We start from the raw sequence: 27,957 nt of genomic DNA on the forward strand, positions 1-27,957 counted from the left end.
TATTCATTTAAGCAACCTTAAAATATCAATGACTTCCTTTCTTTTCTTTCCGTGGTTCATTTTGCATAGCGTAAACCCCTGCTTATTTTATATAAACTGAAACATTCAGCATTCCATTATTACTTCCATCAAAACTTATTTACACTGTTGAATTTATCTTAATGCTGCCAACGTTTTAAAGTGTACACAGCTTCCCCCGTGTATTCAATAAAGATTTTCCAATCTTCTTTAAACAAATCTTCTTCTTGCTCTCTTATTTTATAAGTTAGATCCGCAAGATTATTACAGTGGTACCTCGGGTTAAGAACTTAATTCGTTCCAGAGGTCCGTTCTTAACCTGAAACTGTTCTTAACCTGAAGCACCACTTTAGCTAATGGGGCCTCCCACTGCCGCCGCGCCACCAGGGCACAATTTCTGTTCTCATCCTGAAGCAAATTTCTTAGCCCGAGGTACTATTTCTGGGTTAGTGGAGTCTGTAACCTGAAGCGTCTGTAACCTGAAGTGTATGTAACCCGAGGTACCACTGTATTTTATTATCTATACCCCGCACATCTTTCTGGGTTGCCCCAGCCACTCTGGGCAGCTCCCAACATCTATAAAAACATAATAGAACTATACAGGGCTGCCTTGGCTCAGGGGTTGCATAACTCCATACCCTCCAACATTTCTCCAGTGAAAATTGGGATGTCCTAAGGAAAAATGGGACAGTCCAAGATCAAATCAGAAACTGGGATGGCTTCTGTAAATCTGGGACTGTCACTGGAAAATAAAGGCATTTGGAGAATCTGGGAGGTCTTCTTGCTATCCTCATCTCAAGTGGTTTAGAGTTTTATCTGTCAACAGTAAAACCCCGAACTTGGCTCAGTAGCTAATAGGTAAGCAACCAGTGCGGCTTAAGTAAGGCTAGGTGTACAACTCGGTACTCTAGCCACAGCACTCACTCTGTACTGGCTGCAGTTTCTGAACCAAGCCCTAAGGCAGCCCCACACAGAGAACATTACCGCAATCTGAACATGAGGTGACCAATGCATGAATCATTGTGGAGAGCCCATCTTTGTCCAGGTTGGGCTGTAGCTGTTGTACCAACTGGAGCTAGGAATGAGCACTCCATTTGAAATGTAGGTGTGTTCCCATGAGGCAAGACACAGTGATAACAGTAAGAACCTCTATTGAACTAACAGAACTGGACAACAGGGGCAAAGCAACTGCTTATATACGTTTCTGAAGGCCTGGGCCACTCCCACTCCCAACGTGATTGGCTGTCTAAACTTCCAAGCCGCGAATCATGACTCAGAGTTTAAGGGCCAATGGCAGAGGCCCAAATCCTGAAATATTCTGTGATTGGATATCATGTATCGAATCAGAACACAGGGGCTCGGAATCCTTAGTCCAGACTCAAGCTGAGGCAAACACAGACCACTGAATACAGAACACCATGCTTCAGAGGAAGTTCCCCACCCTGGCCAAGAGTTAGGAGGTTGGAATGATTCAAACTACTGAGGCTGGGGAATGGGAGGTGAAGTGGGAAAGGGCCAACATCAGAAGAACCCCCAACCCTCCACCTCATCTGTGAAATTTCACAGGTCTTTAGGTAGCTCAGGATAACCAAGAGCCTATTTTCTACATAAAGCCCAATATTTCTGTCCCCCCCCCTTTTTTTGGTGAAACCCAGTTTCATTAAGTTAGCAAGCTCTAATGAGCAGGCTAAGGAAATAACAAGAGGCCTTGCTGCAACAGGAAACAAAGTAGAATCTTAACTAAGAACGTGCTGGCTGGGAAATGCGCTATTGTTAGAGCTTGGAGATTTTAAAATCCCTCAGCAATTATTGACCGGCTTCTGCAAGTTTGGCAAGCTGGGGTTCTTTCTTTCTTTCTTTCTTTCTTTCTTTCTTTCTTTCTTTCTTTGCAAGGAAGGCAGCTCAGAAGCATATGAAAGTTGCAACCCATCAGATAACTGCAGTTGGCAGTAGCAAAAGGATATGATTCAAAATCAGGCGATTTTACTAATCAGAAAACACGAAGCCTTTAGATAGATGATAGGGCTGGTTATCAGCAAGAAGCACACATTGCAGGAAGGGGATCTTGGTGAATCTGTGAATCTGAAAATATCTTGCAACGGTGATCGGAGCCTAACCTACCCCACACAGGACCGTTGCTATGAAAATAAAACAGGGAGGGGTGAACCTCAGGTACCTTGCTCACCTGGGCATCTTGGAGGAAGAGTGGGATAAAATTATAATCAATCAATTAAATCCCTGGATTTTCCATATATAGATACAGTATATATTCAAAAGCGATTTTGTGGCATGTTTGAGTGGGTGGGATCTAACCGGCATTTAGTAATAAAACATAGGTTGCAACTACACGCTCTCTCTGAGGTTCCAACATCAATTTCCTCCCATCGCTCCCAGGAGCGTTTCAGGAGGAAATGGGACACAATAAAGAAGACAGGGCTGCATGACCCAAGGGTTGAGTTCAGCGAGAACAGAGCCCGCCATACAGCACTCTGAAGCAACCTACCTGACGTTGCACTGGGCTAAGGGGACGATGGAGGCAGGGGGTGATGCCTGGATTTTAAAACTCTTTTAAAAAACCAGTTGATTGGCACTGACAGTATGCTTTCAAAGGGGACTTGTCAAAACAGATGATCAGATTATGGGCAGTTACAGGGATAAGAACAACAACAACATATGCCACCAATCTGATTGGGTGCCCAGTCCACTCTTATGGGCATCTTATAAAACCACAGTAAAACTTTAGATATTAAAAACGGCCATCAGATGTCTTCTATCTCCTTGACATCTGATGGGAGGGTGTTCCACAGGGAGGGTGCCACCACCAAGAAGGCACTCTGTCTGGTGACCTGTAACTTCACTTCTCTCAGTGAGGGAACTGCCAGAAGGACCCTGGAACTGGACCTCAGTGTCTGGACTGAAAGATGGGGGTGGAGAGACGCTGCTTCAGGTATACAGGGAAGTATTTTTGATGTTGTCTTCTGATGTCCTAATGACATCAGGTGATTGGCAGGCGGGTGGCCCCACCCACCCTGTCAAAGTGGGTTCATGGGGGGGGGTAGTATCCAGCCTGCCAGAGAGAAACAGTTCACCACCCTTGTTTGAAAGTATTGGCTCTAGCTGGGTGGGGTGGGATTTTGGTTCCACCTCAGGCCGCTAAATGCCTTGCGCTGCTGCTCCACTCATGTGAGTTTTCCAGGAGCAGGATGTTAGCTCCACATGGATCATTCTGACCTTGCTTAGTCTAGATGCATAAGAATGCTAAGCTGTACAGAAACCAAAGCAGCAGCTTTTCACACAACCCCCTCCTGTTTTTCATTCAACTTGCTTAAAATTAAAACTAACATTAATGCTGGTGCAAGAACTCAAAATGTAAACTTCCCAAAAAAGCCAGAAAAGACGTTTTTAGTAAGTTGCAAAGCTATAAATTTGGTGGAAACCCCATTAGCATCCATACTAATTCTCCCTTCCCCCCTGGATTAAATTGGATTCTCGTATAAATAAATAACATGCATGACAGCTTCCTAGGAATCCACATATTAATCCCTCTGGCAGTTTCTCAGTGTTGCTTCTGCACAGTGGACTAATTTTGATTATTAGCACTCTGGTAGTGATGTGGTTGTGTTCAAAGGCATTTGTCATCTACCAACAACTCCCAGCTATGAGCCTAAACAATTGGTGAGGTTATTGGCAGACTCTACTGCCATTTGAAGGCAGAGCCAAACACCACATTTAAGGTAAAAGTAAAGGACCCCTGGACAGTTTAGTCCAGTCAAAGGCAACTATGGGGTTGCGGCACTCATCTCATTTTCAGGCCGAGGGAGCCGGCATTTGTCCAGAGACAGCTTTCCTGGTCATGTGATCAGCATGACTAAACCACTTCTGGCACAACGGAACACTGTGATGGAAGCCAGAGCTCATGGAAACGCTGTTTACCTACCCGCCACAGTATTACCTATTTATCTACTTGCACTGGCATGCTTTCGAACTGCTAGGTTGGCAGGAGCTGGGACAGAGCAATGGGAGCTCACCCCATTGCGGGGATTCAAACCACTGACCTTCCAATCAGCAAGCCCAAGAGGCTCAGTGGTTTAGACCACAGCGCCACCCGTGTCCCTAATTACTGCCTACAATTCATCCCTGGCACAGTGATAGAAGCAAGGGTTTTTTTTCAGCCAGAGCTCTGCTGAGCTCAGCTCCAGCATCTCTCAGGTGGGTGTCATTCTAAAAGAACTCCAGCACCTCTTCTAGGAAAAAAGCACCGGATAGAAGTCTTGACTGAAGGGGGGGGGGTGGAAATACTGGAGCTTCATGGATATCAAACCACCTTCAATTTAGCAAAGTATCAACCAACACTTTGCCCCCTAGGCAAGGCTATTTCTGCTCGCCATTCTTCTCTCACCCATAGCTAATTCGCCTTCGTTTGAAATTCTGCTTTATTCCAGCATTTCTCCAGCTGCTGTTCATTTGGGTCACATTGTGTGTTTAGATCTACCTTTCATATATATATATATATATTTTAAAATCTGAGCATGCTAGTTTACGAGAAGGTATAACCGCCAGCTTACAAAATATATTAAGTTCACTAATACTGTATGCTTTTAATGGTTTGGGTCTAAAACATCCCTTTAAATGGAGCAGGCTTTTCTCCAAGGAAAGCAAACAGGGTTATTTCAGGAATAGCTGTAATTGTGGTAGCTAGAGCAAATCCTTAGTCAGTTTCTTTTGCTGTGTGCACAGGATATCTTACAGTTTTTCTACAGCTCGTACCTTTGAATTCACCTTTGATCCCCTATGGGGAAGGGCTATAGGTAACTATAGAACCTTTAGAAGACAGCCCTGTATAGGTTTTTTTTAATGTTTAATGTTTTATTATGCTTTTATATATGTTAGAAGCCACCTAGAGAAGCTGGGGCAGCCCAGTCAAATGGGTGACGTATAAACATCATCATCATCATTGAATAGGACATCCCTCTTTTCATCAGAGAAATATTGGAGGGTATGCACCTACCCAGTCATTGTCTTTCCTGTCCTCAGGGTGTTAAGCAGGTGGGAGAGACTGAAGAGACACATTTCAGGTATTATAATGGACAGGGAAGTGGTTTCAACCAACCTGAGAGCTGAAGGAGGCTGAAAAGCTAACAAGTATTTGAAAGGAAGCATGGTAGTCATATCAGCCAGCCAGCTATAAAGGGACACTTTAAAAGCTTGTAGCCTTGTTAAGATGTATAAGACAGAATCAGATAAGTGCTGGAGATGCAAGAAGGTTGAGGGAACATCCTTTCATATGTGGTGGACCAGTAGAAGAGTAAAAGAGTATTGGGAAATAATCCATAATGAATTGAAAAAAAATGTTTAAAAGTACTTTTCAAAAAAAGAAAACAGAGTCCTTTTTGTTGGGGATAATTCAGACGGAAATTCCCAGGTGTAAAAAACGGTTATTTATGTATGCCACTACTGCAGCCTGTGTTTTGTTAGCCCAAAAATGGAAAACAAATGAGGTTTCAGCTAAAGAAGAATGGCAACTTAAGCTGATGGAGTATGCACAGCTTGCGGACCTAACATATAGAATAAGAGAAGAAGAAGAACATATGTTTAGAGAAGACTGGAAAATGTTTATTGAACATATGGTGTACACTTAAAACATTGGCAGCATTAAGATAAGTTCAACAGTGTAAATAGGTTTTGATGGATGCAATAATGGAATACTGAATGGTTTAGTTTATGTAAAATATGCAGGGTTTTATGACATGCAAAATGAACCATGGAAAGAGAAGAAGGGAAGGAATTGATATTTTAAGGATGTTTAAATGAGTACTCTAAATTGTAAAACAGAAAATTTAATAAAAATTACAGTGGTACCTCGGAAGTCGAATGGAATCTGTTCCAGAAATCGGTTCGACTTCCAAAATGGCTCCTGCAGCCAATCGGAAGCTATAGAAGCCGCGCCGGACATTTGGGTTCCAAAGAACGTTCGCAAACCAGAACACTCACTTCCAGGTTTGTGGCATTTGGGAGCCAAAACGTTCGACTCGCAAGGTGTTTGGGATCCAAGGTACGACTGTGTATATATATATATATATTCTACCACCTCTTTAGCTCATAACTCAGAAGACTCAGAAATGCCTCTGTGGGATTTATTTATCACCGGAATTTATCCAGCTTTGTCCTGCTTCCAGCACCTGCCACTTCAGAGGCGCTGTGCTCATACCACACCTAGAATCCAGAGATGCTAGCAAATGTTTTTGTCTCCTTTTGATTCCCTGCCTCCCACCTCTGGTATGTAACATTGACTGGGGCAGGTTGTTCCTAAACTACAGTAATCAACCCAGAGGGGGTGGGTTTTATGGGAGAAATGCCTGATCTACGAAGGACAAGTAAACACCGGCATTCCAGAAAGGATTCACATTCATTTCCTTTCCATACCACCGAAAGGCTCGTATTCTAAAACAAATCTGTTGTTTCACGTCCTGAATCTGCCTTTGGGCAGGGCATCCTCTGACAGGGTGGAGCGCCAGATTGTTAAAAGGAAAACACTGGCTATCGGCCAGCGGAAATGTCATACGTTGCAGAGAGCCTGGTGCCATTCTGTTGTGATTCATGGACCCCTGCAGCATGACGTGCCTTAGGAGCCTGCAGACTGAGAGGGAGAGGAGAATGTGCTTTTCCACCCAGGCGGAATCGCTTTATTTCTAAGCACCCAAATATATAGCTTTAAATGCTGGGGGGGGGGGGAGCACCCCCTGTGGTGTTTTCCCCTGGCCCTAAATGTCAAAGATTTTGTTAGACAGTTAAATATATATATATCTGAGAGGCATTTCTGTTAACCATTGTTGACAGGGACACCCCAAAGGCCTTTAAGGAGGTATTCTTATATGCAACGGCCGCAGCTCAGACTTTGGTGGCAAAGGGGTGGAAGGAACAAGAAGCCCCGACAATAACAGACTGGCATTACAAGCTACAAGAATTTGCTGAAATGGCACAGTTAACAAATACCCTGAGAGGCAATTCAAAACAAAGGTTTATGGAAAAGTGGGATAGATATAAAACATATGTTCCAAAATATGGTAAAGGTTTGCTATCTGTGCTAGCATTTGATTGACGCTGGAGTGAGACTGAGTTGAGAAATAAGACTAAGAGCAGATATTGACACAGTATAGGAACGTATTAGATAAAATGTAAAGAAATATACAATAATAAGAGTACATTCATTTGTAAAAAAAGGAATATACAACGGGATAGACAGGAAGTCTAGTGTGTTGGTATGTATATGATTTGGGGGAGATTTGTTTTTGTTTTTTCTCTTTGTTCTTTCTTTTTTTGTTTCATTTTCTTTCTAGGTATATAAAATTTGTATATAATTTTTGTATACATGTTGGAAATTACATTATAGTAAGTCCTGTAATATGAAAACGTTTACCGATGTAATATAAGAATGCTAACAAATAAATAAAATGCAAATTCATATATATATATCTGAGTGATTTTTGAAATGTTTAAGGACTGACCCCCCCCCCCCCCGGATCAGGCTCAGCAATTAGTCAAATTCCCTCCAAAGAGCTCTGGAGCTTATACAATCTGAACTGTACAACCACCCTGTATGGTAGGTTAGAGTTAGATGTAGCAAGTGGCCCAGAGTCAGTTTTGTGGTTGAACTCACAGGCTGTTTTCTACTTTCCCCACCATGTTGTGCAGGTCTGATTCCAGTCAGTGATGGTTCCAGGGAGATAGATAGATAGATAGATAGATAGATAGATAGATGATTTATTATGGTCAGAGACCAGCTTATAAAATACACTTGGGGTACAATCCCAGAAGGAAAACAAACATTTAAAACAATGTACAACAATAAATTTAAAATTTATAAATGCGATAAACGTATAGACACTTAAAACTTTAAAATAAGCTACCACAGAGAGATAACCCAGAGTCACCCATGGAACCGAGTTTGAGGATTTTCTTAACGAACTAATTTGAGTTGGGGGGTGGTCTGCGCCTACAGATCTGTACACAGAATCTGGCGACCCGGTTCCAGGGATTTTTGGCAAGCGGGAAGGGGCGGGGGCTGACTCAGCCTCGGTACCGTCAATGCAGTCTCCTTAACCTGGAAGATGCAGGAAATAAAAACTCAGTGTTTTCTTAAGCTGCATCTGATCTTGAGCACTTTGTGCAAAGTGGAAAGACAGGGCTGCCATATGGCATGTCACAAATTGTGTTTTCTACCACTGTACATCAAAAGGATGAGATACTTCTGATCGCATAAGTATTCTTTTTCAGAGAAGGTAATTTCACGGACATAGTCAGAATACAGCAGTTGGAAACAGTACACAGGAGGAAATCGCTGAAATGTCTGGGGAAATCCAGCAACCCATGTCGGAAGGCTAGATTTTGGTGAATTTCCTTTAAAATAGCTCAACAACTTTGGGCAACAAAACAAAACATTGCCAAAAAGAAAAAAAAAAGCTCAACTGCTATTGTGCCCGGATTTTCACTTTTTGGAATATGGCAACCCTAAAATTGAATAATTGAATTGTAGAGCTGGAACAGACACCAGGCCTGTTCTCAAGCAGATCATACATGACAGATGGCCATCCAACCTCTGCTTAAAAACCTCCAAGGAAGGAGAGTTTACAATTTCCTGAGGAAGACCGTTCCATTGCTGAACAGCTCTTACTGCCAGAAAGTTTTTCCTGATGTTGAGTCAGAATCTCCATTCTTGTAACTTGAATCCATTGGTTTGAATCCTACCTTCCAGCTTGGGAGAAAAGAAGCTTGTTCCCTCTTCCGTGTGACAGCCCTTGAGATATTTGAAGAAGACTATCATATCTCCTCTCAGTTTCCTCTTTTCCAGGCTAAACATACCCGGCTCCTTCAACCGTTCCTCACAAGGCTTGGTTTCCAGACCCTTGATCATCTTGGTTGCCCTCCTCTGTACACCTTCCAGCTTGTCAACATCCTTCCTAAATTGGGGTGCCCAGAATTGGACACAGCATTCCACGTGTGGTCTGACCAAAGAAGAATAGAGTACAGTAGGTACCTCTGGTTACGTACTTAATTCGTTCCGGAGGTCCGTTCTTAACCTGAAACTGTTCTTAACCTGAAGCACCACTTTAGCTAATGGGGCCTCCTGCTGCCGCCGCACCGCCGGAGCACGATTTCTGTTCTCATTCTGAAGCAAAGTTCTTAACCCGAGGTACTATTTCTGGGTTAGTGGAGTCTGTAACCTGAAGCGTCTGTAACCTGAAGCGTCTGCGTGCTGGTCCCGGGGGCTAACCGAGAAGCAAGGTCCAAGTCCAGTCCAAGGTTGATGGTGCGGTATGGAGGCTGTCCATCAAAGCTGTAGCTGGGTCCAAGGTGGGGAGTCGGGTGGGGTCAGGAACTCTGGCAGAAGAGCAGGACAGGGTGCAGGCAGGAACAGGCTAGCAACAACGTTGCTCCCGCAACATGGGACTGGGGCTGACTGGCTTTTATCTGCCCCGAGGCATAGGGCGGTCCCGATCCTCTGGTGACTCGCCTCTCCTGGCCTGGAGGCGAGCACTCCTCCTGCGGGAACTTAGTTCCCTCTGCCTCTCTGCCCTGAGTCTCTGTAGCTCAGGAGAGGCTGGAGGGTTACCGGACCCAGAGGCAACCTCAGCTTCCTCTGACGGGGCTGAGAGTGGAGCACCTGCAGGCAATGGGTCCTCCATCACCTCAGGAGTCAGAGCAGACTCAGCTGGTGCCTGCACCTGAGGATCCAGCACAGGTGAGGACCCTTCAGGCTCATACTCCAGCCCCGGCTCAGCTGGTTCTGGAGGCGGGGAATCCTGTGCAGGCTGGGATCCCTCAGGTTCAGCCTCTGAGTCCGAATCCCAGGCCATCACAGTCTGTAACCTCAGGTACCACTGTAGTACTATTGCTTCCCTTGAAAGGAACAGTGAGAAATGCCAAGTCTTGCTACCCTCTGGAGCTGGAACCCTCTGGAGGAGGTCACATCAAAACCTAGCACCCCCACAACAGCAGTGCTCTTCACTACATTAATGATAAGAAGAAAACAACGCGGGACACAATGTTTCTGAGATGCTTTTCAACAAGGGAGGTCCTGCCAATGTCTCCAGACACCTGGAAAACCTCTGGATATTTTCACATACCAGGATCTTGTCCTCAGGAGCCACCCGGAAAGGCCACTGATTAGTTAATCAGTGCCTGCCCCCCCCTCCCCGCCCCCATACTAGTAAGCCATTCTCTCCTGTTTCTTGCAAGCACTTGAGTGCTGCAACTTGTGGACAGACAACATGCAAGCTCTGGAAGTTTAACGAAATTAGAGCAATCCAGCGAACACCCATATATTCAGCTGTGCCGCAGTCCAGCATTTAGCCCAGTCGCCAAGGCAAGACACGCTTGCCAGTTTCTGTGCTCTTGAGTAATAATTTAACAAGACTGATAGCCTTGGGTAAATAATCTGGGGACAAAGTTTCTCGGATCAAAGGCTTGCTCTGAGATTGGACTGGGAAACGCCATGGCTGACTGACCTTACAGAACGCCACAAGGGTTCCTCTATTCCTATGGGCCTTTCCCCATCCATTCTAAATGAGGTGAGTATTTCATGACTGGCCGGGAAGACAAAAGAGCAAATATGCTGGTCATTCATTCAACCTGCTCTTTAGGAGAGGGGACCCCAGCAGATGGATCTTGGGTTTCTGCTGAATAATCAGGAAAGGCAATAGGAGGTTATCTCTGGAAACTTTTATCGCTTCTTTTAGGCAGCTCAGGTTCACAGGCCAAAGATGTGAGAAAAGAACTCTGGAGACGGAAAGCAATTAGCAATTGATAGACCAAGATCGCTAGTCATATCATGGCACACCATTGCTAATGCTATTTTGCTGAGGGTGGAAGAGAGATTCAGTGCCAAATTTATGTATAAGCTAAACAAGCTATAGCTTAGGGCATGGTGGAGCTGTGGGTTAAACCACAGAGCCTAGGACTTGCCGATCAGAAGGTTGGCAGTTCGAATCCCTGCAATGGGGTGAGCTCCCGTTGCTCGGTCCCTGCTCCTGCCAACCTAGCAGTTTGAAAGCAGGTCAAAAGTGCAAGTAGATAAATAGGTACTGCTCTGGCGGGAAGGTAAACGGTGTTTCCGTGTGCTGCTCTGGTTCACCAGAAGCGGCTTAGTCATGCTGGCCACTTGACCCGGAAGCTGTATGCCGGCTCCCTCGGCCAATAAAGCGAGATGAGCGCCGCAACCCCAGAGTCGGTCACAACTGGACCTAATGGGCAAACTAAGGCCCGGGGGCCAGAACCGGCCCAATCGCCTTCTAAATCCGGCCTACGGGCGGTCTGGGAATCAGCGTGTTTTTACATGAGTAGATTGTGTCCTTTTATTTAAAATGCATCTCTGGGTTATTTGTGGGGCATAGGAATACGTTCTCTTTTTTCCTTTTCAAAATATAATCTGGCCCCCCACAAGCTCTGAGAGACAGTGGACCGGCCCCTTGCTGAAAAAGTTTGCTGACCCCTGGCTTAGGGCCTCTCTCTCTCTTGGGGGGTCCCCAAAAAAATTAAAGGGGAAAGAAACCTGGATGTACATTTCCAAAATATAAGATAAAAAACAAATAAAATAAAACCTACATACAGCAACAGTGTTTTATGGCTCCTATGATGTAAGTAAAGGGCCCCACCTGCTAGCCTACTCCCTAAAATATCACTGGTTTGCTCATTTCTATATATAGGGTACCTACGTTTTGCATGGACATTGCATTCTGCATGGACTTTTCAACAATTGCTTTGATAAAATACATATTCTGTTGTGTGCAAATGGCTTTAGGTCCATAAATTATCATACAGCATATATTCAACACAAAAACAGCAACAATTTGTTGTTGACAAAGGACAGCTGGACATAGAAAGGGCCCCATTACCTTCAGTAGCTTAGGGCCTCATCAAACCTAAATCTGGCCCTGGTGAGGTTAGTTACCAAGGAAGCAATTCTATGGCTCCAAGACAGCGAGCTGAAGGCCAGACTGGATCCTGCAGACCTCCCTCTCTCTGGCGCTGCCACCTTCCCAACAGTGGATCGTGTACCACAATGGTGGGGGCACAGCAGTGGTGAGATTGGAGTTGTGTGGGTGCACAGGCAAAGCCAAACCTATGCTCCCACCATTGTACTCACAAAGCCCTGGCACTGACATCCTGGTAAGTTGCAGGAACCCCACTGTCAGGAGAACAGGTGGCACTGTGGTCTAAACCACTGAGCCTCTTGGGCTTGCTGATCGGAAGCTCAGCAGTTCGAATCCCCATGATGGAGTGAGCTCCCTTTGCTCTGTCCCAGCTCCTGCCCACCTAGCAGTTTGAAAGCACACCAGTGCAAGTAGATGAATAGGTACCGCTGTGGCGGGACAGTAAATGGCGTTTCTGAGTGCAATGGTTTCCATCACGGTGTTCTGTTGTACCAGAACCGGTTTAGTCATGCTGGCCACATGACCCAGAAAAGTGATATGAGTGCCGCACCCCATAGTTGCCTTTGACTAGACTTAACCGTCCAGGGGTCCTTTACCTTTACCTTACCTAGTACAGCATCACCCCACCCCCTGCATGGACCTTTCCTACTTCAAAGCTTTGATGTGTGAGGCACTGCAGAATTCTACCTTGTGCCCCACCTACCTGTCACAGACTGGATGCAGAGGAAAAGTGGCAGGTACCAGCCGGGGAACCACCAAGGGAAGAAGGCTCTGAGACTGGAAAGAGGAGGTGTTGGAAGCTGAAGAGGTAACAGGGCTTAGTGAGCAGAGAGAGTCTGTGGCAGAGAGAAGTCTGGAATCAGAGCCAGAAGCTGAAACAGGAAAGTAGGATGAGGGAGGCCAAGAGGCAGAGATGAGTCCGACTGGTGAAGAGTCACAGGTGTCTCCCCTTCTTCCTGAGATAAATTCCCCTCCTCGCTTATCTCCCAGAACCAGTAGAGGGCTGAAACGGGCAGAGGAAAGGTTGGCTGCATCCAGAAGCAGTCTCTGATTGCTTGAGGAAAGCCCTGGAGAGGTGAGGACCTAGATGGCAGGGAGGAGGCAGGACCTTTTAGTCTCAGCAACTGGAGAAACACCACTGGGCATAACCTGCTCTGCTTATTAGGCCTGACACTCAACCAAGTCTGTGGAAATCGTGGTTTTGCTAATATAGATTTAACTCCAACTTTTAACTGTGTGATTACTGACCGACATGCTCCTGTGACCCTACCTGATGCTTTTTGGAGAGATCATCTGGAAATTTGGAGTGAGGTGTCTATCATCAATGTACCTATCATTTATATCCACTGCCTAGCACAGGGGTCAGCAAACTTTTCCACTGTCCCTCAGACCTTGTGGGGGGCCAGACTATATTTTGAAGGGGGGGAAATGAACAAATTCCTATGCCCCACAATAACCCAGAGATGCATTTTAAATAAAAGGACACATTCTACTCATGTAAAAACACGCTGATTCCCGGACCATCCGTGGGCTGGATTTAGAAGGTGATTGGGTCGCATCTGGCCCACGGGCCTTAGTTTGACAATCCATGGTCTAGCCCAGTGTTTCCCAACCTTGGGCCTCCAGATGTTTTTGGCCTACAACTCCCATCATCCCTAGCTAGCAAGACCAGTGGTCAGGGATGATGGGAATTGTAGTTCAAAAATAGCTGGAGGCCCAAGGTTGGGAAACACTGGTCTAGTCTTTCATTGGAGTCAGTTATTACAGAGCCCTAGGAACCCACTCACTTCTAAACTGTCTCCACCAAAGGAATAATATAGAAATGTTTCATGTGCATTCCCCGCCCCCAATGCTTGAAGACCTGAGGTGTGAAATGCATCCAGACTGTACAGCTAAATAGGCACTTGCAATTAAAGAGTGTGTATGGAATTCAGTGTGAGAAATTCAGAACCAAAAAAGAAAGTGGATTCGTACAGGCTGATGAGAGGTTTGCTGTGATTGTTTTCTCCCCTTGAGAGAGTTCAACTGGTGCAAGGTTACATCCACTTAAGAGGCAGTGATCCGCTATTCATATCAATGTCAGTTTTGAAGAACTCTCTGAGCAAGAGAGCAAGCATTGACTGACATGCCGCAGATTAATTTGACTTCTGTGTTGATCTGGCAAAGACAGCTCTTCTCTTTCCCCCTCTGATATGGCAATGTCTTTCATCACAAGTCCTGTCACAATGCAGAAATCCTGACAGAAAATACATTCCTTCCCCCCCCCCCACCACATCTTTATTGAAAGTTTAAAAATTCATAATTTTATGTGCAGTAAACATGGTGAGACATAAATAAAAGAAAGACAAAAAGAGAAACAGCACCCGTGTAGAAGGGAAAGTAAAGGGGGGCGGAATCCAAAACTGTATACTTTACAAAGTTGTACTTCACAGAAAATGTACAGTGGTACCTCAGGTTAAGTACTTAATTCGTTCTGGAGGTCCGTACTTAACCTGAAACTCTTCTTAACCTGAAGCACCACTTTAGCTAATGGGGCCTCCTGCTGCCGCCGTGCCACTGGAGCACGATTTCTGTTCTCATCCTGAAGCAAAGTTCTTAACCTGAAGCACTATTTCTGGGTTAGCGGAGTCTGTAACCTGAAGCATATGTAACCTGAAGCGTATATACCACTGTATTCCTAATGGTTACTTTGCTCTTCAAACGAGGGTGGCTCAGCCCCTCCTTGAAGGGATCTTTAGAGAAGGGTTATACTTATTTGGGCTTGAATCAAGAAAACATATCCTGAAAATATTTATGTACCTCCTTATTATTTACTGTATTTATATGTGTACTCTGCGCAGTTTGCAAACAAAATTAAGACCACGAGATTTTTGTTTGCTAATGACTCCATTTATATTCCACCTTTCTTCCAAAGCTCTTCCTTTGTCTCCGTCTTATCCTCACAACAACCCTGTGAGGTAGGTCCGGCTGAGAGTTTTAGATTGACCCAAAGCCCCTCAGTGAAGCTTCATGGCCAAGTGGGGCTTTGAGCTTTGGTCCTTCCGGGTTCTAGCCCAACACTCTAGCCACTACACCACACTGCCTCTCCCACGGTACCACTACATCCTTCATCGTAGCATTTATGTGATGGCACACACTGCAAAGTTTCTTCTAGTGCCTTGTGCTGTTTATAAGCATGAAAATATAATTATGTTTATAGGAGGGGTTTTTTAAGTATGAAATCTCAAGCAAAATAAAACCAGCAGCAGAATATAACCAGAGTAAAACTAGCAACAGAGAATGACACACAAAAAAGATTTTAAGGCTGATTTGATTGTGGGCATCACTGCCTCCTGAGGGAACCAGTTGCATAGTTCAGCTGTAGCACCCTGCTTGTGGTTAACGCTTAGCTGGAATGAAATATTCAACGCAGCAATAGAGAAATTAAAATAATAATTTATTTGTCAGACAAATAAATGAGAGGCTCAGTGGTATATGGTTACCAAGCTCTGGCCTGGCCTCTTGCCATCCTGGCCAGCACTTATATTCCCTTAATCCAGCCCCCTTTGCTCCTCCTGTGGCTGCCTCTGTCCAATCAGCCTGGTTGAAATTCCTATTGGCTGTTTGGTAGAACCAATCACAAAAGATACACCCACAAAAGATACACCCACTTCCTTGCCCTTATAAGGGAGACAAAGAGCTATATATAAATGACAAATAAGTAATAATATATCTTACATGGAATCTTAATTACTAGCTCACCTCTTGCCCTCCTTACCCTATTGCCTTCTAAAACAAATGTTTAATCTTACATTTTTATGTTCAACAGATGTCAAGGATCTTGAGTTTCACATCAATATTGAAAGATTTCCTTCATTTGAAAGTTTCTAAACAAATGCCTGACAACCATATATATCAAGAGTGCTTGGATGGCGTCTTCTGTCTAGCAGGGGGGCTAGGCTGGTGGCTGACTTAATTTCAGGATAAATACAACTCTTACAACCATATGAAATAAGAATCTAGCATTCCTTAAATCCTTTGCATAATTACATTTAAGCCAATATATTTAAGCTAATATATTTCATTCACTTATCATAGGTAGCCTTTTAAAAGAATAAAGCCTTTGTAAAGTAAAAAGGAACTCAGTAAAAAACAGCTTTTAAAAAGAAGCCTCTTCAGTTTACACCTCCCCCCTTTCCCCCTCCTTTCCCAGCCAGCTAGATGCTTCTCCCATTAGCTCTTCCCAACAGCTTTAGAAAATTTCCCAAAAATGCTCTCTTTTCTTCTAGCCAAGCCAGTTGCCTTTTTCACTGCTCTTGGCCTTTCAACCTTGGAAAGAAGATCTGGCTCATTTTACTGAGAGGCACATTGGTATTATTTTACTATTTACCCTTGCCTTTAATTGTGTTTTCTCAGTCTGCAAGGGCAGCATATGTAATTCTCCCTTTTTATGACTTTGAGAATTGTTTTTCTGCTATAAATCAGTGGGGCCCCCTTGTCTTAGGAGAAAAACCTCTTGCCAAGGTTCTTTCTGCCTGGCATGAAACATTTGAAAATCCTTTTTTTTTTAAGCTCATTTTTAAATACAAGCCTTGATAAAATATAGAAGCTCTGATAAAAAATGCAGGCTTATGACTAGATGCCTCACAGCTATGGTCTGTGTGAACAAATACAGTGGTACCTCGGGTTACATACGCTTCAGGTTACATACGCTTCAGGTTACAGACTCGGCTAACCCAGAAATAGTACCTCAAGTTAAGAACTTTGCTTCAGGATGAGAACAGAAATCGCGTGGTGGTGGCAGTGGGAGGCCCCATTAGCTAAAGTGATGCTTCAGGTTAAGAACAGTTTCAGGTTAAGAACGGACCTCCAGAACGAATTAAGTTCTTAATCGAGGTATTAAGGCATTATGAAAGATGGAGAAGAACTTTTCTCTGTATGCTTCCTCCATGCCATGTGTAATTTAATAAATTTCTATTGTGTCACTTCTAACTCACTTTTTCTCTAAAAACTCCCAAATGCCACAACCTTTCTCATAGGGGAGTTCCTCTTGTAATCAGCATGAGCTCCTGAATGAACTACATCTCCCAGAATCCACCGTGCCTTATCCCTTTGTTAGCCTGTGAGACGGTACATTTATGGCACATGTACCCACTTCTAAGAGCTGCACTTTATAACAAACAGTTGCATGGCCAAACTTGGCCCTCCAGATGTTTTGGGACTACACCTCCCATCATCCCTAGCTAACAGGACCAGTGGTGAGGGGTGAAGGGAATTGTAGTCCCAAAACATCTGGAGGGCCAGGTTTGGCCATGCCTGCTAGACAAACCTTAGCTGTCATATCTAATGTAACTGGCTTAGCTCTAAGAGGGTAATCTTTGCCTGTGCAGTGTCAGGTGTCTCTGAATATTTTGGGGTTTTTTTCCCTAGCTTTATCAGTAGAGTAAGGATGTTTTATCAACGAGGAAGCATTTCATTCAGTGCCTTCTAGAGATACCTCCAGGCTGGTCTTTATTGTGGAATGCAGGTTCCTTATGCATGCACGTTTTTTTGCAGCATCAATGGGATGTTGTCAGCATCAAAATGGCAGCCTGTTCCCCACCCGTCCCCATTTTATCCTGATTTACCCTTTCTTTTATATATATATCATTTTTTATTAATTTCCACAAAAAGAATACATAACACATCACATTTTCAACTTTAACAATTTTTTCAGTTTTGGACTTCCTTCAGCCTCTCTGACAATCACCCAAATTTAATTTTTAAGTACACAGTTCTTAAATTCACTATTGCCTTTCGAAAAACCATTTGAAACCTATTTTTCTTTTTTTCAATATTTCTTTAACTTTTACAGAGCTTCTTTGAATGCCATTAACGTTATTTCTCTATCACTTATACCTTCCCAATAGTCCACCAACTTTCTCCAGTCCTCGATAAACTTTTGGTCTCGTAGATATCTGATCTTCCCTGTCAATTTGTCCAGTTCTGCATAATCCATCAACTTTATTCTCCACTCCTCTAATGTTGGTACTTCTTCTTGTTTCCAGTTCTGGGCCAGTAGTATTCTCGCCGCTGTTACTGCATATTGGAAAAGTTTACAGTCCTTTCTATTTATTTCATTTCCTATAATTCCTAAAAGAAAAGCCTCTGGTTTCTTAACAAATATATATTTCAACATTTTCTTCAGTTCGTTATAAATCAGTTCCCAGAAGCTCTTCACTTTTTTACATTCCCACCTCTGGTTTCTCTTCAGATCGTATAAATCTTTCGCCTTTTACTGATTTACCCTTTCTAGGGAAATCTGATAAATTGTCAGCTGGCCCATTGTGATATCTCAATATAACCTTTCTGCAAATTAAGCCCTCCACCTCACTCCTGCCCGTACCTTCCAATCTAGAAGCAGACTAGGATTATTGTCCTCAATCACATCACCACAATACTCCCACCTAGGATATGAAAGAAAAGATTTTATATTAAACAGGAAAGTCTAACTAGAACTGGAAATTGCTAATAGAAACATGTATTTGGTACTACAATCTGGTCTGTCGCTGGAACTGAATTTTAAATGTGTTCGAAATACAACTTCCGCCTTCCTTCCTCGCTTTCCTCTGCAGTGGCGTTTGGAAGGAGGAAGGCTTTTTCCTTTCTTTTTTTTTCAAGGCAGGGAAATTAACAGTGTGCCAGGGCACTGGGCACAAGGTGACCAGGGGAAGGTGGCATTTCCTGGGCAATTCTGTCATGTCGCTCAGGAAAACTCGGCCGACTACCAGCTTCATTCTGCAGGCCAGTGCATATTTCCTGCCAAATCTAGGACGGCCGTTCACAGAGGATTCATAGGATATCCATCTTTTGTCTTTAAAATAATATATGGTTTACTAAACACTGGAAAAACCCTGTTCCTTTGCTGTGAACTTTAACATGTTTTTCCCCCTTCTATCATATCCTGAGCCCAGACAGTAATTAAAAAATCAGATGAGGGTAAAGGAAAGCCAAGCAAAGAGTTATATTAAGACAGGCTTCCTCAACTTCAGCCCTCCAGATGTTTTTGGCCTACAACTCCCATGATCCCTAGCTACTACGGTCAGGGATGCTGGGAACTGTAGTCTCAAAACATCTGGAGGGCCGAGGTTGAGGAAGGCAACAATTTGAGCCAAAGGAACTGCTCCAATTACATGTTGGGGCAGCTTTTCATATGGAGAAAAAATACCTCTTGATGCCCTCCATTATTTGTACACTCCCCTCCGGACAAAGTCAGATGGCCGCCCGAGGCAACAGAGGCCAGCTGGAGAAAAGTGTGAGGAACAACAAGGTGTTGAAGGAGCTCTGTTTGTGTTTGTTCTCCAGCACAGTGGGGAAGAGCCAGTGTGGTGTAGTGGTTAAGAGCGGTGAACTCGTAATCTGGTGAACCAGGTTCGCTTCTCCGCTCCTCCACATGCAGCTGCTGGGTGACCTTGGACTAGTCACACTTCTCTGAAGTCTCTCAGCCTCACTCACCTCACAGAGTGTTTGTTGTGGGGGAGACAGGGAAAGGAGAATGTTAGCCGCTTTGAGACTCCTTCGGTAGTGATAAAGCGGGATATCAAATCCAAACTCTTCTTCTTCTTCTTCTTAATTGTTGATCTAACATCCCTGTCTGGTCCCAAGACACTATCTATACTCCAAATGGTGGTTCGCATTGTCCAACTGGGCACATTTATAGACCCTCCAAGTGTGCCTATTTTCCAGGGACAGCCCCCGATTTACAGAAACCGTCCCAGTTTCTGATTTGATCCAAGAACATCCCGCTTTTACCTCAGGAAATGGGAAACACCACTAAGCATTCTGCTTGAGTCCCATAAAGACAGCTTCTCAGCTTACCAGCTTTACCCAGCCTGCTTACCACCACCACCCTCGAATACTTGGCACAGGCATGGCATTTTCATCAGAGAAAAGTTGGAGCGTATGGAGTTATGTAACCCCTGGGTCAAGGAGATAAGTAACTGTACAACCCTTAGAAGATATGTGAAGGCAACCCTGTATAGGGAATTTTTTTAATGTTTAATGTTTTATTATGTTTGAAGCCACCCAGAGTGTCTGGGGCAACCCGGTCAGATGGGGGGGGGGGTAAATAATAAAATTGTAATTGTTGTTGTTATTGTTTTTGCCATCACCACCATTATGGAGTAGGACGTCTCTGTTTTCACTGGAGAAATGTTGGAGTGTGTGCATTTATCTCAATAAACCTAAACTCTGAAATTAGCTCAGCCCTCACAATCTCATAAATGTCAAGAATTAATCCCTGCCTCCTCCCTGCCCTGCATTCTAGAGATTCTTTTCCTTATCAGGTCTAAAAATGAGAAACCTAACATGAGATGCCACGGAGAACTCCTCTCATCTCTTCTCAAGGGTCAGGGCTGAGCATTACATACAACCTTTGGACAAAAATGCATGGCAAGGACAGGAGAGCAAAATTGTGCTGACTATATTGGCCATTGGTGTTTTTCTCTCTGAGGAAATGTTTGCCCTTTGACCTTGCGTCATCATTTCTCTCAGGGCTGCTGAAATGAAAAGTCTGCTTTGTTTGGTAATGGCTATGACTGTTAGTTGTCGACTCCAAAAGCAACCTTCTTCCATGATGCATTTGGTGTGCCAATTAAATAGCTGGAATATAACTCCTTTTGGTGCAACCCAAATGCCACTTTCTGGGGTAACAAAACAAAAATCGCTGACAGATAGCTTGCGCTGCATACAGTGGTGCCTCGCAAGACGAAATTAATCCGTTCCGTGAGGCTCTTCGTCTAGTGGTTTTTTCGTCTTGCGAAGCAAGCCCATTGACAGCTTAGCGGATTAGCGCTATTAGCGGTTTAGCGGCTTTTAGTGGATCTCCTGATAAGCGGCTTATCAGCGGATCAGCTGATAAGAGGCTTAGCGGCTTAGGAAAAGGGGGGGGAGGGAAAAAAACCCGCAGGAACTCTCAAGACATTTCGTCTTGCGAAGCAAGCCCATAGGGAAATTCGTTTTGCGAAGCGCCTCCAAAACGGAAAACCCTTTCGTCTAGCGGGTTTTCCGTCTTGCGAGGCGTTCGTCTTGCGGGGCACCACTGTATTACCGTTCACTGCTTTGTGATATTTTACTGGGGTTTATTTCTTCCTGGGTCAAAAGGGTTGGCAAAAAGGGTTGGGCCACAACTTGCCAAATTTCTTTTGAAATAATGAGGATGATGGAAAACGAGTGAGGTCCAAACTAAAGAAGAATGGCAACTTAAACTGATGGAATACGCGCAGCTGGCAGACTTAATTTACAGAATAAGAGAACAAGAAGAATATACGTTTAAAGAAGATTGGAAAATGTTTAATGAATATATGGGTGAAAATTGTGTATGTTTGAAAACGTTGGCAGCATTAAGATAAATTCACCAGTGTAAATAAGTTTTGTAAAAATGGAATACAGAATGGCTTAGTTTATGTAAAATATGCAGGGATCTATGGCATGCAAATTGAACCATGGAAGGAGAAGAAGGGAAGTCCCTGATATTTTAAGGTTGTTCAAATGAATATTCTAAAATGTAAAAATAGAAAAACTTCATAAAAATTACACCAAAGAAAATGAAATAATGAGGATGAGGCTATTTGAATTGCCTGCCATTTCTCTCTCCTTTGTGTGCTGCTAGCTCTTCCTATGCTGGCCTCCTTGCCTTCTCAAAGCCTACAACCCCAGAGGCATCACAGCCATCATGTCTGGAAACCTCTCATATCATAATTCTTCATGCATTTGTCGAATCCCTTTTAAAATCTATTACCACCTATTGTGTTCTGTGAAGAAGTACAGTGGTACTTCGCAAGACGAAATTAATTCGTTCTGCGAGTTTTTTCGTCTCGCGAATTTTTCGTCTTGCGAAGCACGGATTCCCATAGGAATGCATTGAAAATCAAACTTGCAAGACGTTTTCGTCTTGCGAAGCAAGCCCATAGGGAAATTCGTCTTGCGAAGCAACTCAAAAAATGAAAAACTCTTTCATCTTGCGAGTTTTTCGTCTTACGAGGCATTCGTCTTGCGAGGTACCACTGTACTTCACTTTGCCCATCCCAAATCTCCCACCATTCAATTTCATTGGATGTTCCCACTGGGGTCCAGTATTATAAGAGGGAGGAAAACATCTCTCTATTCATTTATTTCCTTTCACTTTCTCCAAATCATGCATAATAGTTTAGACCTTGATCATCTTCCACAGCTGATCCTCCGATCGTCTGAACTGAAAAAGGCCCACAAATTGTAAGCTTCCTGCTCCAGTTCCTATTCTTTTTAGCCCTCTACAATATTCTTTCTGTGATGCAATTTCCAGAACTGTATGGAGAATTCTAAGTGTGGTTGCACTATGGATTTGTATTAAGGCATCATGAGACAGACGGTTTTGTTTTCAGCCTCTTTCCTAATGATCTCTTAGTATGGAATTTGCCCTTTTCACAGCTGCCACACACTGGGTCAATGTTTTCCTTCAGCTTTGCACCATGACCTCAAGATTCCTTTCCTGGCCAGTCACTGCCAGTTCACATCTCATCAGCATTCGTGTGAAATTAGGATTTCGGCCCCGGTGTACATCACTCTACAGTTTATACTTAATTACACTGGACCCCATTTGCCATTTTTATTGTGCATTCAACCAGTTTGGATAGATCTTTCTTGAGTTGTTCACAGTCCTTTTTTGTTTCCATCGTCCTGAGTAATTTGGTACAAGCAAAACCACAGCCAGTTCACCCCTAACAACAGATCATTTATGAGCAGTTTAAAAATATCAGTCTCAATATACATAGATGGGGAACCGTGCTTCTTATATGCCTCCATTGTGAGAATGGCATTTATTCCTATCCTCTGAAATGGGAACATTTTCCCAGCTTCAAATCAGTAAAATAATAATGTTTGTTTGTTTGTTTGTTTGTTTGTTTGTTTGTTTGTTTGTTTCCCACCCATCTGCCTGGGTTTCCCCAGTCACTCTGGGTGGCTCCCAACATAATAATAATAATAATAACAACAACAACAACAATAATAATAATAATAAAGCAATAAAACTCAGACATTAACAATTTCCTGATACAGATGTCTTCTAAAAATTAGATAGTTGTTTATTTCCTTGACATCTGATGGGAGGGCACTACCGAGAAAGCCCTCTGCCTGGTTCTCTGTAACCTCACTTCCTGCAGTGAGGTAACTGCCAGAAGGCCCTCAGTGCTGGACCTCAGTGTCTGGGCAGAATGATGGGGGTGGAGACGCTCCTTCAGGTATACTGGGCCAAGGCCATTTAGGACTTTAAAGGTCAGCACCAATGCTTTGAATTGTGCTTGGAAACTTACTTAGCAGTTTACAGATGGGTAGCATCTGATAAAGTGGAATGTGGTCCACAAAGCTTATACCTTAAGAAATTTGTTGGTTTTTAAGGTTCCGTAAGACTCTTTGTGGTTATTCTCTCATTTATCTGTCCATAAGGTATCTGTCCTCCCATCCCGTGTTTGCTGAGTTTTCTTCATAGCCTTTGGTGAGGGATGTTGTCAAAAGCAGATCTACTGAATCACTCCAACCTACATGCTTATTAGCACTCTCAAAGAACTCTAGAAGGTTCGTGAGGCAGGACTTGTTGATTCAGGGCTTCATATGCATCCTGTTCTGCACAACCATTCTCCAGACAAGACCACCTTGAAGTGTTCACCATCCTTATGATGAAACTTGGGACAGGTAGATATTTAATACTAATCCATGAAAGAGCACCAGCTCCTGGGACACCTGCACAATTTCTCTGAGAGAAGCACAATTTTTTGCTTATTCTAAGAGCAAAAGAAATCTTTCAAAGGAATCTAGCCATATTGTTCATCACTGAATAATAGACTGACATTTCCTTGTATCATCAATCAATTTTACAGACTTCTTGTCTTTAAATGGAGAAATTAATTTAGCAGTGTCTCCTTTTTTATTATTATTCATCTAAACAAACCATTCTTTTTTGTGTTGCATGCTGGCAAATACATCAATTAGTAGCAATCTTATATGCTGATCTTTTGCCTTATCAAAATGGGATTGTTTCTCTCAGTACCATCCTCTGAAACCTTCCAAGAGAAAACAACTATGTGTACAGCTAATAACATTTGATTATCTATGTGCATGGTGGTTGTTTCCTCAGAGAAACCAGACTTCTGCTAATAGAGAAAGGGTGCGAGAACCTCTTTGTTCCATTTTCACAATTTCAGCATCAACATTTATTCATTTATTGATGTATTACATTTATATTCCATATTTTCTCTAAGGACCTCCTGAAGATGAACTCGGTTCTTTCCCTCTCCATTTTATCCTCACAACAAACCTGAGAAGTAGGCTAGGCTGAGAGACAGTGACTAGCCCAAGGTGTTCCCATAGCCAATAGCTATCACTAGACCTATAGTCATCTAAGTCGTTGGGCATTGTTGTGAGTTTGGATTTGAGTTTGGATTTGATATCCCACCTTTCACTCCCCTTCAGGAGTCTCAAAGCAGCTAACATTCTCCTTTCCCTTCCTCCCCCACAACAAACACTCTGAAGTGAGTGGGGCTGAGAGACTTCAGAGAAGTGTGACTGGCCCAAGGTTACCCAGAAGATGCATGTGGAGGGAGGAGCGGAGACGCGAACCCGGTTCCCCAGATTACAAGACTACTGCTCTTAACCACTACACCACACTGGCTCTCACACTTGTGAGGCAAGACATTGTGAGCAATGCATCAGAGCACCTTGGTAGTCACAGCACCACGGACAGCTCCAAGTGAGCAACGTGTTCCAACAAAGAACTGAGGCTTATGAGTCTCTGCCCAAGCTCCACACTGAATGTGGATCTTAAATGTGGCACTGCCTCAAGATGACGAGAGCCTCATCACTCTTCTGTGGCTTTCTGCCTGGCACACTCTCAGCACTGGAGGGCAGAAGGCGCTTGAGTTCTCCTTCTGTGAAGTGGAGAAGGAGGGTGTATTTGTGAGGGAGTTCAGGAGTCTCAAGCTCCAGTCCACCAGCCTCAGCATTGGGATCTTGATCCAGCTTCCCACAGCAATCCGAGACTCTGCTGGCTCACCCTCAGATTCTGAGTTCGAAGCTAGAGCCACGACAGTGCCAATCACCATGTCTCGTGACAATGAAATCCACATGTTAATTATGCATTGTGTGAAGTGAAGTGGGCAGCCTTCCTCTGCCAAGCCGTTTGCATTTGTTCTTCTTCATTTGCCTCTGAAAACATAGGAAGCCTAAGGTGGGAAGAAAGCAGGAGGAATTGCTAAAAGGAAAAGTGGGGAGGATATCAATGTAGTACCAGCACAAAACTATGTGATTAAACACTGAACTCCAGATTTTGGAACATCTAAACATTTTAAGCACATTTCTTTGGATCACCTTCTTCAGTCATCATAAATCCCCAAAGCATTTAGTACCACACTGCTTATGTAAGAATTCCTTAGGAGGAGAAAGCTGACCTTAAGTTTTTGGGAGGTTCTGGTAAGAACAGAGAACTGTGCAGTTTTTCCCAAATATAAGATACCCAATGTGTGATACAGCACAAGACCTGACAGGGTCAAGCAACTGATGGGGGGAGGATCATCAATCTTTTTTATAAAGACCAATTAAAAAAGAAAAATAGAGTAAGGGAGAGAAAGCTTTAATAAAAAAAAACATTCCCCACCTTTTGAGCCTTAAAATATTCCAATGCATTTTTTTTAATCCATAAATTTCTGCTGTAGTCAAAATAAACAAACACTCCTTATTTTCCTGTAATGTGCAATGCAGTTTAACAGTGACCATATATGGACACAGTGGTACAAATTAAATTTACTCGGGATCCATAGATACATGCTGTAGGCCTCTGGGAAAGTACTTACCAGCACAAACATTTTATGCAGACATCTTCCTCGCCTCGATCATTTGTAAATGCACTTTCCATCCACACCGGTAACACACTCACAGAATGTTAGCTGACCAATGGTGGGCCTGATCTGGGCACCAGTTACTGGCACGCTAATGCTGCCTTGCGTAAGTACTGGCAATAGGTGCCAACTCCCTGGGGCTCTGGCTGTCCAAGCACCCACAGAATTCCTCATGAAGGGGCTGGGCACCCACAAATTTCAGTGCCAGGGCCATACACCCTGCATGGCACCTGTGCCCCCGGGCACCCATGGTTGCGGAACCAAGTTGGCACTCCTGGTACTGGTGCACATGGCAAGTGGACTGAGTCTAGTCAAAGATTTATTGTTTAACTAGCATGTTACTAGAGGATAAGTGCATTTAAATACGATGTACATACCAAACATTTTCCCCATGTCGAAACAAAATAAAAAAATTCCTTCCAGTAGCACCTTAGAGACCAAATAAGTTTGTTATTGGTATGAGCTTTCGTGTGCAGCAGACCAACACAGCTACCTACCTGTAACTATTTCCCCCATGGTTCATATTGCATATAAATGAAGCCCCACTGTGAGATTGGGCTGCTATCCCAAGGACTCAAGGTAACTCACAATGCACACAGAATTTGTTCTTTAAATCCTATTCCAGACCCTCCAAGTGTCCCTGTATTCCAGGGACAGTCCTGGACTTACAGAAGAGGTCCAAGTTTCTGATTTGATCCCAGAATGCCCCGTTTTTCCTTAAGACATCCCTATTTTCATCAGAGAAACGTTAGCGGGTATGAGTTTATAAATTGTCTAAATACAAAAGGTGTAGTACGAGCCACAGTGCAGGCCATATAATATGCAGCTCTTGGAACGAAAATGTTCCATGTTGAGACAGGATTGCACTAGGAACAAAGCGAATCACCCTGATCAGAAGCTACAATCGTAAAATCTCACTCTAGGTTTTCTGTGCTATTGGGTGGGGCAACGCAGGCAAGGTTTTCTGGCATTCATCAGCACAGGGAGGAACACGATAAGAATGCACCGAGGAGCATGTATTTACAAAGCCAACTCGGTCCGGCGTCAATTCCTTTGGCAGAAGAGCAAGTCATTGCTTCTCCTGTAAACCTGGAAGCGTGACTCACGGCAGTGTTTGTGCATCAGGTGCCTGTCACAAAGCGACCCTGAATCACAGACTTCCTGGCTGACACATTGGGAGGACAATCTCCAAAACATACGCGCAGCTCCGGAAGAGAGTTCCCTTGGCTGTTGGGAAGGTGGAATGTGTTATTTTCAGCTTGGACATGATTGTCGCTACTTCTTTAAAAAGAAACTGCAGAGAAAAGCAAGAGATGCAAACTCTGCAGTTCTTTCTAATGAGAAATGAGCATTCGGTCTCTGAAAAAAATCACGCTTTCTAGATCACAGCGTACAGTGTGGTGCCAGCTAGCTGTCAGGGATTTTCTGCTTTCTGGGAAAAGTTTCCATCTCAGGCAAAGTGATATTCCTAGATACAGCTCTTCTGTTTCCAAAAGACCACTGTCATTTATTTATTTTTGAAGAATAAAATAGTAAGAAAGTAGTTGCACCTTGTAAATCAGGACACATTCCTCCACTCAAGAGTCACATTCAATTCCAGACCCTCCAAGTGTCCCTATTTTCCAGTCCCAGATTTACAGAAGCCATCCCAGTTTCTGATTTCATCCTGGAATGTCCTGCTTTTCCTTAGGATGTCACTATTTTCATTGGAGAAATGTTGGAGGGTTATGGTAAGATGTTCCTATTTTCACCGGAGGGTATGGAGTTATGTGACCCCTGAGCCAAGCAGATAAGTAACTATACAACTTTCAGAAGACACCTGAAGATTATAGGGAAGATTTTTAATGGTGGTGGATTTCAAAATGAATGCAGGTCGGCCTTTAGGACAGATACCACTAAGCCTCTTGGGCTTGCTGATCAGAAGGTCGGCGGTTCAAATCCCTGCCATTGGATGAGTTCCCGTTGCTCTGTCCCAGCTCCTGCCAACCTAGCAGTTCAAAAGCACGCGAGTGCAAGTAGATAAATAGGTACCACTTCCATGGGCTCTGGCTTCCATCACAGTGTTCCGTTGTGGCGGGAAGGTAAACGGTGTTTCCGTGAGCTGCTCTGGTTTCGCCCGAAGCGGC

The sequence above is a fragment of the Podarcis gaigeae genome (assembly GCF_964106915.1).
Source record: "Podarcis gaigeae genome assembly, chromosome: 1".
In the NCBI taxonomy this organism is placed as follows: Eukaryota; Metazoa; Chordata; class Lepidosauria; order Squamata; family Lacertidae; genus Podarcis; species Podarcis gaigeae.